A 13216-nucleotide genomic window follows, 5' to 3' on the forward strand; every position below is an offset into this window, starting at 1 on the left:
CTAACATTCATTATCAGATTCATATTAAAAGCCTACTCCATGTCATTCAATCACATATTTTCCTTCTAATTAAGGCATATTCACTTTTTTGCTAATTAGGTATCCTTTGTTGCACAATGTTTGCTCTAATCTTTCGGAATCTCTCTCAATATCCAGTCATTGCCTTCATTACTGGCTCCCCTAGAATCCAACCAAAGCATGTTATTTTTTCTGCTAATTATATCCTCATTTACAGATTGTTGCCTTCTCTGATTGGCTCTTTAAACCAGTTGCTATGACTTCATTAGCAATGTCTTCTGACCCTGTTATTTCTAGTGACAGGATTTGCTCCGCTTGTCCTGTAGCACTGTATCCCAGGGTCACTCCTCTCCCGGGTTGGAATAGTGTCAAACACGAAAGGTTTAGGGCAGAGAAAATCACTGCTGAAGTTGCTAATTGCCACATGCAGCAATGCTACAAATTAATGCTTCTAGCAGTTTAGAAAAAAATGTGTGTTTTAAAGGTGTCATTAACAGGTTAGTTTCATTTATAAATGTGCTCGACAAAAAAAAAAAAATCAAAAAAAGATCACAGTGTGGTTTTGCTTTTGCAATCTCTCCATCAAATAAGTGTTTTTAAATCATGTAGGATTGCTTATCATGCTATATGGCAATAAAATTACTGTATGAAGCATTCTTCATCTAATTTCTAAACAAATTTTCCTACTTTAACTTGAATCTCAGAATCTCAAATTGTGTTGTTATTTGATTTCTAACCTGTCCTATAGAAACAGTGGTCTGCCTTAAAACAACAAGTATTATACTTCCAGGCATTTTTTCAAAAATATTTTAAGTGATTATAGAAGAACAGCATATTAAGGGAAAATTAAAACACATGAAACTGCAGTGAAGTACTAACACTATGTTTACATTAAATTAGAGAATGATATGAGATTACAATTTTCACGGGGTGCAAAATGCATTTTGTGGTAATTGTGTTCCCCACTTCTAGTCTCCTAGAAATCTGAATAATCCATTACGAGAACCAGAGAGTCAAGCATATAGCAGAGTTTAACACAAGTTAGTTAATATGAAAAACGCTGTATCTAGTTGTTTGCAAAATTACTTTTGTTGATTAAAAGGCTCTTCAGAACTTCCGGCTTGTGAAAGGTTTTTAAATTGTCTAATGCTGATTGTGATTGCTATGCAGAAAAAAGGCAATGCGAAGCAAACCATTATATCACTGAATCTTTGTTAAGCAGGCCTTGAAAGTGCTTGACAGCATAATTAATCTTGTGATATGAACAAAGAAACCAACTCAATAGTATTGAAGATGCTTATTAAAAATACTAAATACCTTTTTCCACTTAAAAACCTTTTGAAACACTGTGGAAAGTGCCATTACCTTTTTTTGTTTTGTTTTTGCAGTATTTTAGTCTAAAATTGATACAAGGGGGACACAGTATGAAGAAAAGAATAAAGCGGATGACAATAAAAATTAGTTTGAAAAACAGTGCTCCCTGATTTGGATTGTCAGCTAAGCAACCTCCAAGCTTTACAAAAGACTCCTGCACACACATACACATACACTCTCCACTGCTGCTAGCTCCAAAAGTTATTTAAAATAATGACTGGTGGTCAGTCATATTACATTTTCAAAGTAAACCCTAATATAATAATTTATATTTAAATGGACAACATCAATTTTAATTTTTTGTTTCTGCCTTATATGGTGACTATATTGTGTGATGCTATACCAGAGAAGATCATACACCTAAGATTCCCTGATACAGTGGGACATGTTTGTGGCGCAAGCTATTCCCAAATACCCTGAAAGACCCTATAGAAAGATATGGATACTATGCTGTGACCAGCAGCTGGAAGCAACTATAGCCACTGCTCGTAACATTAATGTTTGTAATATGCAGAGAGAATGAGTGAAACAAGCTTTCCAAACAAAAGCTACTGACTTTCAGCAGAATGTACAGTTTTCTTTGAAAATCATAAAAATTGATGATCACGGAAACTAATGTTTAGAAAAATACCTCACTTTTGATGCTCCTCAGTTTATTAAGAACTCGATACTGTAGCAAATTTTAACGTTATCTGTTTAGGGCCAATTTATTTATTTAATTCTGGAAAGGATAATTATTCAACTAGAACTCAATCCTGAAAGACAGTTAAAACTAGGAAAAAACAGGCAATAGACCAGTTATAGCCTAACAAACCCTATGCTTTCTATGGGAGAAAGTCTAAGTAAGCTAAATGACTGGATCCTCTCATGGGATGACTGGAAGTGATTCCTTGTGTAAACTGTGAGGCAGCTAAGGAGTCAATCCAGGAGTATCACAGTTTTACGGGAGATGGGATATGGGGATTTGGTCTTCACAATCTCTTGAACCCATGAAAGATGTTTTATTAAGGTCAACTGTTCTGTATACCTAGATAAAAGACTACAGAGCAGGGAAGAATGAATATAATGAAAACAAAACAAAACAAAAACCACAAACAAAACAGCAGCTCTGAACTTCCATTCAAGTGTATCATTTTAAACAATATATTGGCCATGTCTGCTCTTTACTTCACCCATCTAGTTTTTCTTTCCTGAGTCATAAGCACTGCAAGAGCTTTCTCTGAGGTAAGTTTCACCATGTTATGAAAAGAAACATACTGCACAGCTCTGTATTATGCAGAAGCCTCCACACACATACAATACTCAGCATTAACACTGCTTTAGACTGCATGATCTTTGGAGAGGACACTGTGTTATGTTACTTTGAAAATTACATGTACCACAGTACAGCCCTGCTTTTGATCAAGGGCTCCAGATCTTAGCTTAAACACAACCTACCTACCTTCACAGTCAGCGGCCAGCAAAACATGCATCAAGCCCACGAGCAGGAACATGTTGAATAACAGCCTTCTTTTAAACATTTCAGATATTTGCAGCTGAGGTCCGAGAAAATGCAAAACCTGTTGATTAAAATATAGGTTGAATTTGTGAGTAAACACACCTTATTTCGGTAAAGACCTTGAAGGTTTTTAATGATCTCTAAAGGCATTAAAAGCAGGCTGTGTTCCATTTTAATAACAGTGAATCAGCTCTGGGGTTGACTGTCCTCGCTCAGGCAAGGCTTCCTGTGACATATGGCAATCTTGCCTGAGCACAGACAGTGTAGGAGGCTCTGATGGCAATCGTTACTGCAATTAGCAAACCACACTATCATATCCATGTTTTATGTTATAGTTCTGATTCTAAACACTGGACCTTTTCTTGAATCCTCTATGCACAGAACCCTCATTAATTAAAATCAAACAGCAAGAAATATATAAAAAAATAGATGGCATAATATGACTCATGTTATTTAATTAATGGGTAATTCCTCATACCAATATGCTGAGAAAGCTTGAACTTGACCTTTAGGATTAAAAAATTCACCATGTGAGAAAATTTGCCTTCTTCTAATCACATTTCTCCCCAACAGATTTTAAGTATATAAGTATAGTATAAGTATATACTTAAAATCTGTTGGTAACATGTTTAAGTACATACAATCCCTAAGATTGTAAGCTGCTGTTGCTATCCATATCAAATTAGATAATGGCATGAACAAAAAATACCTAGCGGCACACACATCAATATCAGAATATACAAAACTCACTTTTCACCATAGTTCCTTCAGGTCATGACAACAGCCCACCAGCAACAACTTTCTCCTGTCTCTGTCTTTCTTCAGTCATTCACTTGAAAATTACCACACAGGTATCATTTGTTGAGCCATGTTAAGTGTAGGAGCACATGCAGACAAAGTCTGTATTTCATAATAATTCAACAACATGGATTTTGGCCTTAAGGGTACATTCATTCAAACAAGATAATAGCAGTAAAAAGCCCATGAGCAAAATCTTGCAAGCTTACAAAAAGAGATGTTCATTCAGGGGTGAACACTTTATTTCAAGTTTAACAAATTTCATTTTCAAAGAATTGCCAACTCATACAAATTTGTCACTAATCTTGAAATTGGAGATCCTTTTCTTCCTGATCACAATGCTAGGAGAAGACAAATGGTTCCTCACTATAAGTTAAAGTGGTTTGCTCTCAGCTACTGAAGCTTTTCCTCGGCTTAGATAGTCACTTCCTCCCTGTTCTTGCTAGAAAGCTGTAAAACATGCTGTATCTATATTGTCCTCACGTACTAAAGGACGATATCCCTCTATAGTCCATATTCTTTATCCACAGACACTTGAAGCATCACAAATGCTGCAAGTACCATTAGGGAGCCTCATCACAACTTAGGAATCCTTACGTGCTGTCTGAAAGACTGCCTGGGGAACCTGAAATCCAAAACCATCCTCGGCTTTCAAGATAGCAAGGTCTGGTCTACAACGCCACTTCCTGATGATACACCCTTATACCCCAACAAGTCTGAAGATCATTTCAACCATACACACATAGGCAATTTGCCAGGGAGACTTCATGCCCCCAAGAGGAACAAAAGACTTTGCTCAGCTGCCACGATTGGGAACATGAAGACACAAAAGACCTATGGCAGCGCACACTTCCAGAAGCTGAGAACACAGCAACTTCTCCATCAGGTCACTATGAGGTCCCTCCTCCCACCTTGTGGCTGACCTTTCCTGGCTGAGCACACCTGATGTAATCTGCTAAACACACCTTTAAACACAATGGCCACTCATTTTCACCTAGTAACCTGCTTTTCTACATTAGCATCTCCAGGACCAGAATGTCATGGCAGATAAATGGTGGATATCCCTTGGCTAAGAAGAGTTGCTGTTGGACACCAGGCCTAGAAAAGGTGCCATATATAACTGACTTTGACAACAATGACTTTGTTTTCACTTTTCCTTGAATCTGACAATTACAGGGAAAAATGCAGTCCACGTTTTACCCCTGCATTCTTTTTAAGAATCTGTGGGTGGACAACCCAGAGGTAGGAGTCCTCATCCAGATATGAAGGGCAGAGAGGAAAAAGGGCCCCCAATTTTGTTTACCTTTTTTTCCACAGATATAAACCGATGCTACAGGAGCATCTTCTGTTTCTCAGGTACTTTGAAATAGAACATGACCAGAACAGCCTGTGTTTACATTCCTTGTCTTGAAGTGTTTTGCACCAAATGAAAGTCTTAAGAGGATCAATGCATTAATTAAATATGCACTGATCCTGAAATATTCCACATACCCCTCAATACGGGAGGGTGTCTTTATGACAAGCCTGCGTCTAGCCTGCTCTGGCCCCTATAAAACAAAGGGGACTGTATGAAAATAGCATCTAGTTGTACACTTTGACTCCTGTATACTGACTCCAGTAAGTTGGGCTCTATTTATATATTCTGACTACATTTTGACTAATACGTGCTGGGTTGTATGTAAATGTTTCTTGCTGTTGGATTTTATTCATTTATTTATTTTTATTCTCATAATGGAGCTGTCAGTCCTTGGAATGTCATTAAATGCAAGACTACACAATCATCAGCACGCTCCCACTGCAAGGCCAGTTCAGTTTGTTTATATTTGACAATAAGCAGTTTTTATGTTTAGTCCAAACACTTCGGTGTTTTACAACACCTCTCTCAAAGCCTTTAGCTCCTTTCTCTCGGAAAGCTGATGTACAAGGCCACCTAGCCATTCCCTGTTCTTGGCAAGAGGGAGGTCAGTGTATCTTGGTGCAAGCTAATAGCTTTCCATGGATGAGAAAACACTTTTCAGTTGTGGTCCTCTTACACAGTGGAAATGAGGAGGGGAAACCAACGAGATTAACTGCAGATTCTGAGGAGTCACAGGATGAGGGAAGAACAGAAAGTCTGAGTAAACCTTCCTCGGGTCCAGTCTTGACATTTGGCAAATATTTAGAGAAATAGTATACTTCATTCCATGTTTCATGCTTAACCCTTCTTGGACCAAAAACTGCTGCTTGGACCAAAAGGTGCAGCTATAGCACAGCAAGCAGAGGAAGTTGGGTCAGAACGGCCAAGGTAGAATAAAATTTATGCTGTATGACTACTGGGTCTTGCAATGGGAGCATGTTTATCTGCACTACCCTAGCCTGGAGTACACAATCAGAGCAGTGCCTATTCGGGTAATGCTGATGGAAAACTGTTCATAGGAAGTAAGAGTGGCAGCAAAAATCAGGGGGCAAGTTGTTGGAAAAACAATGGTCAAAGGGCTGAAAAGGCTGAAAGAGAGACATTTCGTAATTTATGTCTGGTTAAAACAACAGAGGGGTTTTATGGTTATAGAGCTGGAAGATCAGGAACACCAATCAGGGGTGGGGACCATGAGACAAAGGAATTCAGGTGAACACAAAAATAGACTACAGTATATGGAAAATAGGCTAAACACTAAGAATAGAAAGATAAAAATTGGTGGAAGTTTGGCAGTGTTGTAAGAGAAACAGGGGTAAAATGAAAAGGAAAAAATTAGTAACTCTGAAGATGAAAAGTAGATGAAATTAAATCCTATGTTAAAGCGTATGTGAAAAAGAGTTAGCAGAGCTCCTTTTCAGGTCCACAGAGGAAAACTTGCTATCTGTTTTTAGCTTGACTTCACAAGGAACTCTGCCTTAAACCAGCCGAAACCTTCCTTTTTTCCCTAATCACTTTTGGATTCATTGCCCTATCTGACACAGCATAATTAGATGTAATTATATCCCTGCAAGTTTCATGGAAATTAGTAGCATGGAGAAAGACCAATATAGCATCTCTACTCTAAGTATAAAAGGCAGATACAACGCTACCTTGCATTTAGCAGAAGATAACTGGCCAGTCAGCACATGTGCATCTCCTGTCTAGTCACAGCATTGCCATTTCTTGCTCAGTCATGGTGTGGTTACCAGAGAACAAAAAGGATGCATTCCTGGGAAGGCAGAGTTCAGTTGTTCATTTGCTTACAAAAACACCTTTGTTCTGTTTAAATCTTAAGATTTTAAAGTAAATTATGAGTTGAGAGCTCTACTTCACACACAAAAAATAATGAGGTAGAGCTCCTTTGTTTGCCCACTAGAATTCTAATTATTCTAACAATATGATTTTTATCTTACTGTTGTACTCTAGAGATAATTCAAGGGAATTTACTCTCGATATAATTAAGATTAAAGTCAGAGAACATAATCTCAATGCTTTACATATTTCCAAAGTTTGACAGAGTGAAAATTTACCGGTTGTCATGAAAGTTCAATGTAGCAGTTTAAGAATTCAAGATAACAGATTTTTTCTTAGAAATTAACTAATCGATCAACTAATTAACACACCCTGAAAAAAAATCAAATTCCTCAACATCCTTAACTTTTGCCCTATGCAATAAACAAAGTCATGACAGTGTCTAAAAATGATTCATAAAAATAAATCTCAGCAATCTTGGAGAAACAGTCTTGCATAAGAAAAAGCTCAGATAGAAAGTCCATGATTAACACTACAAAACACATGCAAATATGGGAGACACATTTTTGCTACTCAAAATATAGTCTTTGCCATTTATAGTGACATTGTGTAGAGTTTGCATAATATCAGCAGTAAAAGAGATTAAGAGATTTTTCAACATCTCTACTATATAAAGAATTATATTTACATTGGAACATATTTAAGATACAGTTTAACAAATATCTTGATTTTTTCTCTAAAAAATCCGCCAGTATATTTTATCCACAGCTGGAAAACCATAGGTCAAGTAGGATCTGAAATCCAGTTAAAAAATTCTCAAGCACTAACACTCAATATTTGGTAACACAGTCAATAAAAAGAAAGACAACTCTGCAGGAGGCCAAGAAACCCAGACTTAACTATGACATGCTGTCTATCTCATGCATAGACATACTGTGCTCTGACTTATAGTAAGTAAAATGAGCAGTACGGAATATGCATTGCAGATGGATCACTTGCTGTGCAAAGCTTCTTGGCATTCACATACATAGGTAGGTGCCATTCACCATGGTTCAGATGTAAAAGAGGAAATTAAGAGAAAAAATATTTTGTACATCCATAATGCAAATTCAGATACCATCTAGCTTTTCTGGATAGCTCAGTTTTTAATAATGTAAATTAGTAAGGCATACATTGATTATAAATTTAGAAGATAGTTATCCAAATTCATTGATATTTTCAAAGGAAGAGCTCATCAGAAATCAGTATTACAACATAGGGGCCCTCTGCTTGAAGCTGTAGCTGGTTGGTGGAGCAGTTCAAGAGAAAACAAGATCAGAGCTACCCATGGATCTCAGTTGTTAATAGAAGAGATGATCTTCACAGGTAACTATCTGCACTTCCTCATTTGAAATACATCTCCACTGGTAGAGCAACAGATTGAGTTTGATGGATATTCTTGTTGCATTCTGAGGTGTGAAGAAAAGGCCTGAACTGTGCATATGCTATAGAAGACAGTTTTCACTGCTACTTCTGGTGGCTCATTGTAGCTGTTACTGCTTTGTTCATAACCTTTGCACTCCATGATGTCTCTTGAAAATACAGCATTTGTTTCACTGGTTGCTTTCAATTAAAGTGGCATTTTTGCTCTGGAGGATAATCTGCAAAATTACATTTGACTCAGTTTTTCTGTGACTCCTGATCAAGTGTGTTCATTTTACATATGTAAATGTGCATGTTAGAATGCCAGCTATGCAGGCACAACCTAACAGTCAAGCTGGTTCTTTTATTCATCCTGTCTTTAGTGCTATACCCTAAGGAAATTCCTGGGCTGCTTCACTGTAACTGCTTTTACATAGTTCTGCAGAAAATGCAAAGAATAGACATAATCTATCTTGCCCTGCCTTAGTTGTTTCGTATTTGCACTTAGGCAGAAATATAAATTAGGAAAAGCAAATTTTTTTTTTTTGATAAAACAAGCAGTCGTTCATGAATACAAACATCTAGAGGAAAGGTCTGCTAACCAGTATTTGTTTTACACAGTATAAAAAGTTAAATTTCACCTTAAAGTCAGAAAAAATCATGTAATCTGTGAGAAGGTCATCCATGAGTGAGAGACAGAGATTTATTATTTTTATTTTTAACTTGACTTTTACGAATAGTTAAAACTGGATGAATACTCTCTTATACTGAAGGTAGGAATGACCGTCAGCAGCCTTTGGCATAAAGAATCTGAAAGCAACTTAAAGTGGAAAGGATGAATGAAAACTTGACACAGTCACATCTGTACCAAAGGCAGATTTGATCTTAAGTCCTCTAAACATCTTCCTTTTCTTTCTATTTCAAGATTTTCCCTGAGCAAAGAGCATTTCTGAAAAAAAAAAAAAATCCCATCCAACCAGGACTGATACTTATCCTTACATTAATCAGTTCTCAAGATATCATCCCACTTGGATGGCATGATAAATACATCTTAGAATGAATAAAATCCAGTAGGAGTTGGAAAGGACAGCTTGTACATTTCTGATGTGCTTTCCAGCACAATCATAGTGAGTCTTTACTCAACTGTTCAAGCCATGCAGTATTAGAATTCCTCAAAACCTAAACACACTGACTTTAAATTTTTAGAACATATTTTTTAATTTTTATTTTTTATTTTTTTTAGAGCTGGTTTAAGATCTTGAGAAAAAATGAATAGTCAGTCTATTTTAACATCCTACTACGTGCATTCATTAAAAAAAATATTCAGTAGGAATAGAAAATATTTATTTCACCAAACAGGTATTCACAGAAGTAACAATTTAAAAAACAAGTCTGAAATATATGCAAGGCACAGTATATAATACAGAGACATTACCCTGAGACATAAATTGTTCATTTTTCCCAAATAATTTTTCTCATAATTTAAATGTAATTTTAGAGATTAAGAATAAAGTATTCACTTCTTCAGTCTAAATTCCCATCACCACAGTTTTTAGTGAACTTGGCGAGATACGTATTTTGTACCTATGTGACTGAATCTGGACTTGATTATTTTGTCATCCATATATATGTACTCTATGCCAACTGATACAGAATCTCTTTAGCCTCATAGATTAGTAATTTTTTTCCCCGATTCTTATATATTTCACATCTCTCCTCTCAGCATTTCCTTTAGAGGTGAGCAAGACAAAAACAGCTGCCTGGAATATCACTCAGTGTACATTGTGATTATAACGCTTCAGTTAAGCACAGGTCCATACATCTAACATACAATGCTCTTCTGGACATTCTTGTATTACTTTCCTGTGCAGCAATCAAAGCAGCTTTAGTAAAAGCTTGTCACGTATTTACCTTGAATGGACTACATTCTGTCAGGTCAGCTGCACCCACAAATTTTATGCCCGCTGTGAGAAATAGTAATATCAGTCCCTATATACTGGCTAAAATGCTCTTATTCAAAGTCTGAACAGATGGCTGACTCACTGTGTATATAGACTCTTCATGGCCAACATTTTAAGCATAGTGACTTGCCACTAATAAGACACTGGCACTGCTTTAGAAGAACATGATGTTCTTTCATATTTCAAAACAACATTTCCACCCTGAAAAATACCAGTAAACAGTTTTTGAGATGTCCAAAAAGAATATCTGCTGATCCAGAAGACTCAGCAACAGCAGTATGCAATTTTTTTTTTTTTGCCATTCCCATAAGGATTTTAATTATACTGTTTTGTCTTTTCAACTGGTGATAGCATTTCTTATTGAACTGCTGTTATAGCATTGACAACCCAGGTGTTCAGCTTTATTCTTTTACTCTGAGAAAGAAAGTGACTTAGAATCATAAAATCATAGAAATTAATGTTTCAAGAACCTATGAATAGATTGATGCTTTTGTGGTTATGCTACCAACCCCTGGCACTTTACTTTGGAATCTAATACTAACTAAAAACAGCAGTTGCCATTATTTTTCTTAGCTGATTTAAGAACAAGATACATTCCCAAGGACTTTTTCTTAAATGTCAATTACGAATATTTTGCCATATTAGACAGTGTTTTAGAGCAGGATTCATCTGCCCAAATATAGATGAGGCTATCTGCACCTGAGCTACTTGTGCGGGCTCTCTTTACAGTCAGTGGAGAGAAACCAGCACTTTTAGAGTGCAATTGATCTTCTCTTAAGATTGACAGTTACACTGTAGACATCTAAAGTTGGATGAGATTAATAGTGTCCCCAACATTTGTTAAATTATGCAAGATTCTATATAAATAGAAGACAAAGTCTCTTCCCTAAAGAGCTTTTATCTTCAGTCAATACGTTTCCAGAATTGAGCATCTAAATTGCCTGTCTTTGTCAAGTGCCTCCCTTTGATGTTATTCCATAAGGTGCTCTCTGGTTTTCCTGGACAACACACAGCACTCACTTTAGACAGCAGTACATTCACATGAGAACTTCTGATAGCTGCTTTTCTAGAACTGTGATAGGAAACTTTTTGTAATTTCTTTTTTTGGTTGGTTAGTTGGTTTGGTTTTTGTTTGGTTGTTTTTGAGAAACGAGAGTTGTATTTTGTCAAATTCTGCAGTCAAGTTTGAAAAGCAAGTACTTCAAAGTAGAACGAAGAATAGAGTTTGCCTCCAACAATCTAATCTTCCCACATATGCTGCTTCCTCCGGGAAACAGCAAACTGGTGACTCCTCCTCTTTGCTACGTGCTGAAACACGTGCACGTACACACACAAGCAGAGAGATGCAAGGCAACTAGAAACATTACTTGTGCCATTTCCCAAGCCATGGACAGAGCACTGAAGAGGTATGAACTTCTGCACAACACAGGCCCGACGATAAACTAAAGCTGGATATTATCATCACTCTTATTTTTGCTAATAATATTATAATTCAAGGGGTGAGCACAAACTGACCTTCATAAGGCAACAGATTCCTTTTAGAAGAGGACAAAAATAGCATCTACACTTACATGGAACACACAAATAAAACATTGGAAAGCTAAGTTTTTTAGTAGCTTGCTTTGCTGTAACAAAATGAAAAGCAACCTCTGCGTAGTTGGAACAACCAAATGCACAACACTGTTTTTAAGACAAAATTTATTTTTGTATTGCTATAACAGTAGCTTGAGATATCAGGGTGAAACAAAGGCTCAACTTTGAAGTCCTGCTCTACACTGCTAAAGAAGGTATAGATACATGAGATATTTATCTTAGATTTTAACTAAAGTGTCCATATTCCTATGCAGCGCATGAATGACTACAGGGGTTGTCATAAGATCACTAAGAGGAGAGAGGTGGAACTCATAGTGTTTCTATATAAAGATTAGAGACAACCAAATCTCTCAAGGTTTAGTAGCTTTGTTTAAAAATAATAACAAGAAGAAAGTTTTGCCTGCCTAATCTTAAAGGATCAAGTATATTGAAACTCATTGGCCTAGAAAAAACTTGCAGCAGTATGCAATACTCTGATAAGGTTTCTAATAACCAATTCCCATGAAAAGAGGAGGCAACGTTCAAAAAAAAAAAACACAACACCAGACACAAGCTGCCTTTTTGCAAATCACTGTTTTCACAACAGCCACCATTTTTTTCCTCTCATACAACTCTTATGCTCCTTTCAATACATAAGTACAAACGCCATTAGAAATTTTAAACAAATTTCGTGCATTCAAAAATTAAAATTTTGCATTCTATACCTTTGCTGAACTGATACACACAGGGTCTATTAACAAGCGGCCAATAACAGTGGTGAAAGACATCTGTTTCCATACAAAAGCTCTTCCTGATAGGCTTCTGATCCAGAGTGGCAGTTTCCAAATGAGTTATACAGATTGAAGCCTAACCTGTGGGGAAAATAAATAAATAAATAAATAGCTTACAAATAAAGGAGTAACTTTGTCCAGAAACATGTTAAGTTTGGCAAATCAATTCAGGTCACATCTAATTTGATAAGCCAAACCCTGGAATAAGTCAAAAATTAATTATTCTACTAAATATGAGATATCATAACAGAAATATTCAATCTGATAATTAAAATATCCACAGCAACAATAGCAGAATAACATTTATTTATACTTCTCAGGTAAAACAGTTAAAGCAAAGCCCTGGGAATTTTATAGAATTTTTCCTACCTCTTATATTCTGTCACTGGATAACTCGTCTAAATAGAACATTCTTCTTCAGTATATATAAAGTCTTCAGTGCATATTTAACTATTCAAATTTAGCTAACATACTATTTTTGCTAAAATATAAAACAAAACAAGATCTCAGTCACAGCCACAAAATCTTTTTTAATGTATTCCTTGTGCTACTTCTGAATATTAATAAAAATTAATAATTAATTTTGCCTTTGGCATTGCAAGATATACTAGTTTTA

At 36.2% G+C, this 13216-nt stretch overlaps 1 long non-coding RNA gene across 3 annotated transcripts in view; it reads right to left on the reverse strand.

Annotated features, from left to right (window-relative positions):
- LOC125183923 (uncharacterized) overlaps positions 1 to 13216 on the reverse strand; it is a 106619-nt gene that overhangs the window by 82700 nt on the left and 10703 nt on the right. For all 3 annotated transcript variants that reach the window (XR_010834371.1, XR_007166726.2, XR_010834370.1), the window contains exons 2-4: positions 12535 to 12681; positions 6734 to 6852; positions 2834 to 2951 (exon numbers count right to left, since the gene is read on the reverse strand). This is a non-coding gene — a long non-coding RNA (uncharacterized lncRNA). The remainder of the gene's footprint in view (positions 1 to 2833; positions 2952 to 6733; positions 6853 to 12534; positions 12682 to 13216) is intronic.

The sequence above is a fragment of the Anser cygnoides genome, chromosome 12 (assembly GCF_040182565.1).
Source record: "Anser cygnoides isolate HZ-2024a breed goose chromosome 12, Taihu_goose_T2T_genome, whole genome shotgun sequence".
Classification (NCBI taxonomy): domain Eukaryota; kingdom Metazoa; phylum Chordata; class Aves; order Anseriformes; family Anatidae; genus Anser; species Anser cygnoides.